The sequence below is a fragment of the Gadus morhua genome, chromosome 11 (genome assembly GCF_902167405.1).
Source record: "Gadus morhua chromosome 11, gadMor3.0, whole genome shotgun sequence".
Taxonomy (NCBI): domain Eukaryota; kingdom Metazoa; phylum Chordata; class Actinopteri; order Gadiformes; family Gadidae; genus Gadus; species Gadus morhua.
In genome coordinates this window covers 16,655,128-16,660,127 of record NC_044058.1, presented here as the reverse complement: position 1 = coordinate 16,660,127, position 5,000 = coordinate 16,655,128, and the positions used below count along the sequence as shown (strand labels likewise).

Below are 5,000 nucleotides of genomic sequence, written 5' to 3'. Positions count from 1 at the left end.
TGTGTGTGTGTGTGTGTGTGTGTGTGTGTGTGTGTGCACATGCCTGCGTGTGACTGCGTGCGCGCGTGTGTGTTTGTGTGGAATGGGGGGGGGGGCGGTATATTGAGTGGAAACTCAATCAATAGGAAGTTAGCGTGTTGGTGAATATATCAGCGGATATGGAAATGGGACGATTGTAAAAGAGGAGACAAGTGTATATGGGCTATGGCTATTCGTCATGCTAACAGGTAGCCGGCCACATGATAAGCGTCAAGTGTTTTTTAGAGTGTGTGCGTGTACAAAAACGCGTTTTCGATAGCCTGCTGAAATGGGTTTTTTTTAACAGTATACTACTAGTATGGCTGTATGTTCGACCTCCTACCGCCTGTAAGCCTTGAATCAGCCAACTTGTGGTGCCACTCACGGTGTGTTACTCAAACAAACACACACACACACACACACACACACACACACACACACACACACACACACACACACACACACACACACACACACACACACACACACACACACAAAAGCACGCACGCACGCACAGTACCATTTCCCATTCACTCGCGTCGACTCCAGAGAGAAAATGATTGCTTTAAAATACGTCGTTCCACTCAAGCCCATAATAGACTAAATATACCAGAACCCGTCATACGAGCGAACCTCGGCTGTCTGAACAGTGAACACACCCTCAAAATAGCAACCAATACCAATCATTATTATTACACAGATATGACTATAGTCCCTTACCAGATAAACGGTGTCGGCGACGAGAGAACGGCGCTGCTATCCAAACCCAAGTACTTCCAAACAGGTCGGCAGTGTGAGGGGATGTGTGTGTGTGTGTGTGTGTGTGTGTGTGTGTGTGTGTGTGTGTGTGTGTGTGTGTGTGTGTGTGTGTGTGCGTGTGCGTGTGTGTGTTTGTGTTGGGGGGGGGGGGGGGGGGGGGGAGTTCGCCAGCGGACTATCTCTTGTAGGCTACTTCTACTTCGAATTCTCCTTCCCCGTTCACATGAGGACGAGTGTGATCATAACGAGCGCAGGTTACTCTCCCGAGCTGCTTCGCGGATCCCTCGGTGGTCTGGTAACACTCTCTTTCGTTTTGTTTCACTCCTACTAAAGAATGTGACGTCTGCTCAGACGTGAAGGACAAGACCAGAGGAGGGTGAAAGGGGGAAGCCCAAAAGTTGTGCAGACCAGCCCACTGATAGCCATAATAGTAGCCTATTCCTTCTAGAAGGCTAGTCTTAAGTAGCCTACTCTTTGTAATAGCCAGCTTTTAAGTCGCCTTCTTTTTTAAGTAGCCTACTCTTTAGTAGCCTACGCTTTATAATAGCCTACTTTAAGTCGCTATACTCTTTTAGTAGCCTACTCTTTCCGGCAGGCTATTCTTTAGCAGAATACTCTTTACAGTAGACTTTTAGTCAGCTGCTCTTTATAATAGACTACTCTTTATAGCAGCAGCCTACCCTTTCATCATGTGAAGTTTTGCACCCCCGCCCCCCACCCCCCTTGAATCTCTCGATCTCCACTCGCGTCAGAATGTCGAAATTAATCGGAATTCGCAAAGCGTTACCAAACAAAGTTTAAGGAACTCAAACAACACGCTGGAATCCCACAGCTAAAAAAATGTGTGTTACTATTTTGCCAAAATAGTGTTACATATCTATTATTGTAGCCTACTTTTGCACCGTAGACTTAGGACTTAGCACTAACAGCCCCGTATAGAGAAAACGATCTCAATCTTTTGTTTTCAGGTCTGACACGGCATAGCTGTTTGGAGAACAACTGGAAGATATAAACACACACACACACACACACACACACACACACACACACATACACACAAACACACACACACACACACACACACACACACACACACACACACACACACACACACACACACACACACTCACACACACACAATGTCCCTCCCCAACAGCATCTGAAACACCGCCCCCCTTTCTCCTCCCATGCCACATGTTTGTACGTGCATTACACACACACATACACACACACACACACACACACACACGCACACGCACACGCACACACGCATGCGCACGCACACACCGCATGCTAATGAGTTTACAATAAAAGAAGGCTAAGTTTAATTTGAATGAACATCGAAGTGGAGCCGAGCTTCGATCTTCCCTTTCTGACGCCACACGTAGAGTAGCCCTACCACAGTATGACGCCGTGTTTCTATCTCACCAATTAACCGTATGACAGTTTTTATACCATGTCTATTAAGTAGGACAGTGTTTCTCAAACCGGGGTACGTGTACCCCTAGGGGTTCTTTGAAGGATTGCAAGGGATAGCCTACTTGGGAATATTTAGTTAAGTTATTCTTTAGTTAATATTGGTTGCTAAAAAAATGGTAAAACCATTCAACCTTAATAAAATGGGTTGATTCGGATTACCACCTTATAAAATTAAGTATGCTAAATCTGAACACTATCATACACAAGTTGTAAATATTTCCAATGGATGACAACATTTAAAAAGGAAGCACAAGCCAATGTTTCCCAAGTAGGCTATATAACATGCCCAAATATTATTTACAATCATTGAATTGTTTTCAGTTTTGTACTGGTGAAAGGGGTAAGCTGCTTTGCTGGAGAAAAAACCCAGCATATAGGGGTTGGCTACATTAGCAAGAAAAAAAAATAGTTTAGAAACACTGATAGGACACTGACTTCCTAACGAGGCTTTGCTTCCTTCCACGCGTATATAATGTCGTAGGCTACGAATAACACCAAGCGGGAAAACAGATCGCCAAATTAGATTGCATCAATAGGTTTGTTGGTGATGACTGCACAACATTATCTTATCGCCACTTAGTTATGGGAATTGTATACGTTGCGGGACTGTTGCCCAATATTAAAAAACAACAACGGGAGGAGCCGAGTTCTCCGGTCTCATTCTCGCAATACCGTCATTATATTTCAAGGCTACAATAAACTTTGCTTAAGGTGTCTGTAAGCTACAATCTTAAAATCCGCGGATCTACTGTAACCGATTCTCTCAAGGCGAAATCGCAACCATAGCGTCATATTATCCTACTATGAATCTCCCGCACGTACCTGTTTGTGAGCAGCCAGATCAAATTATCCAGTGACTAAAGATGCTCAGACAATCCTAAAGGTGAAAGCATGCGCTTTGTCGCGTATGGAGAAGAAGTGCATGATCGAGTGAGTAGGATCCACTGCACGGGAGGGAGGGCATTGATACCCCAAACGCTAAAGCCAACGCTGAGACCCCGATTGCCCAACGACTATTCTAAATAAAACGATGTCAACTAAACCCTCTTCTTGACGACAGATTGACTTACCGTGTGGCGTAAGAAGAGTATTCGTCGCTTTTCAGTCGTTGTAGGTGTCACCTTTCCGCGTAAATGGTTTCTCCCGTATGTAATGAGCTGTCTGCTATTGTCTCATCAGCAAAAAGTTTAAGACAGTGCTCAAAACGTGTGTCTAAGGCGTACACTGAGGTGATTCAATGTTGTTGTTGGTATTTTTTTATTGGCAACCAGGAAAGTCAGCAAAACTGGTTCTCAAACCTGCTGCATTCTCATGGATATACAGTAATTAATTAAACATGTAGCCTACGTTAACATCCAATCAATAAACGCCTCCCTGTTATTACAGATTCTAGCTTTATTGCCCTTTCTTGAATAGCCTATTCGACAGGTGTCCACATGGTCACATAAAAAAATATTATTCAACAATCCCTACAAAGAAATGCTATTTTAAAATAATCATGTAATCTATATAAGAAAGATTAGAAACTATCCATTTAATTTGAGTCCAACACAACCCTGTTGTATGTATTAATGATTCCATACAGCCATGTTGATTCTGGTGTTCTGCAGCGCAACCAGAGTCCCAGGCTGCGGCTTGTTTGCTCAGCATGCGTGCTCATACCGGAGGAGCCATCTTGCTGACTGCTGATGTACCGGTGATTTAAGACACAGGGACATCTTATCAACAGTGGGTTTAAAACGGCAGGAACACACATACACACACACAATCACACACGCACACACACACACGCACACACACACACACACACACACACACACACACACACACACACACACACACACACACACACACACACACACACACGCATGCATGCACACAGACACCCACATACACATTTATACACACTTAAGACACACATTTATATGCACGTTAAGCACACACAAAAGTAATCATAGCTGCTAAAATACAATATTACTTCCTATTAATATCTGCCCTGAAACAAACTAGCACATGCACAAATATACACACACATAAACACACACACACACAAAAATAGATGCACATAAACACACTTAATTACACACAGTTACACAACCAGGTACACTTACATAAACGCACACATATATACACTATCTTAAAAACACACACACACAATTGCAAACAACACACAAATTTATAAACACACATATAAGCACACACTTATACACACAATTAAACAGACACTCCGACACAAACAAATATAGACACACACATAAAAACACACACACCCATGTCACACACACTCACACACACAAATATACACACACGATCACATATACATCGCATGAAGACACAAAAACACACATTTATACACACATCCGCACAAACACACTCACATACACTCAAACACACACAAATATGTGTGTTGCTATATGTATATACGCACACACGCACTGTGGCATGTAGTTACAATGAACAGAGCTTCTCTGCTCCTTCTCTCCCAGTAGTGCAGTCTTTCTATGTGAACGTGTGTGCGTGTGTGTGTGTGTGTGTGTGTGTGAGTCACTGTTCAGATACTTCCTGTCATAAGAGAGCAGTCTTAAAACAACCCCCTCTCTATTACTGCTTTCCAAGTTGGAGGGGAATGTCAGCCCACCCTCAAGGTGCCCCCCACCTCCCCCATCTCTCTCTCTCTCTCTCTCTCTCTCTCTCTCTCTCTCTCTCTCTCTCTCTCTCTCTCTCTCTCTCTCTCTCTCTCTCTC

The 5,000-nt window shown here is 43.6% G+C and overlaps 1 protein-coding gene across 5 annotated transcripts in view; it reads right to left on the bottom strand.

Moving 5' to 3' along the window:
* The window catches only part of LOC115554046 (zinc finger protein 516), a gene marked incomplete at its 3' end in the record, with an annotated part of 32,948 nt that extends 29,471 nt beyond the window's left edge, over positions 1–3,477 (bottom strand). For 2 of the 5 annotated variants that reach the window (XM_030370649.1, XM_030370647.1), the window contains 1 exon segment: positions 739–897. 5 annotated transcript variants of the gene reach the window in all.
* Between the last annotated feature and the right edge of the window lie 1,523 nt (positions 3,478–5,000).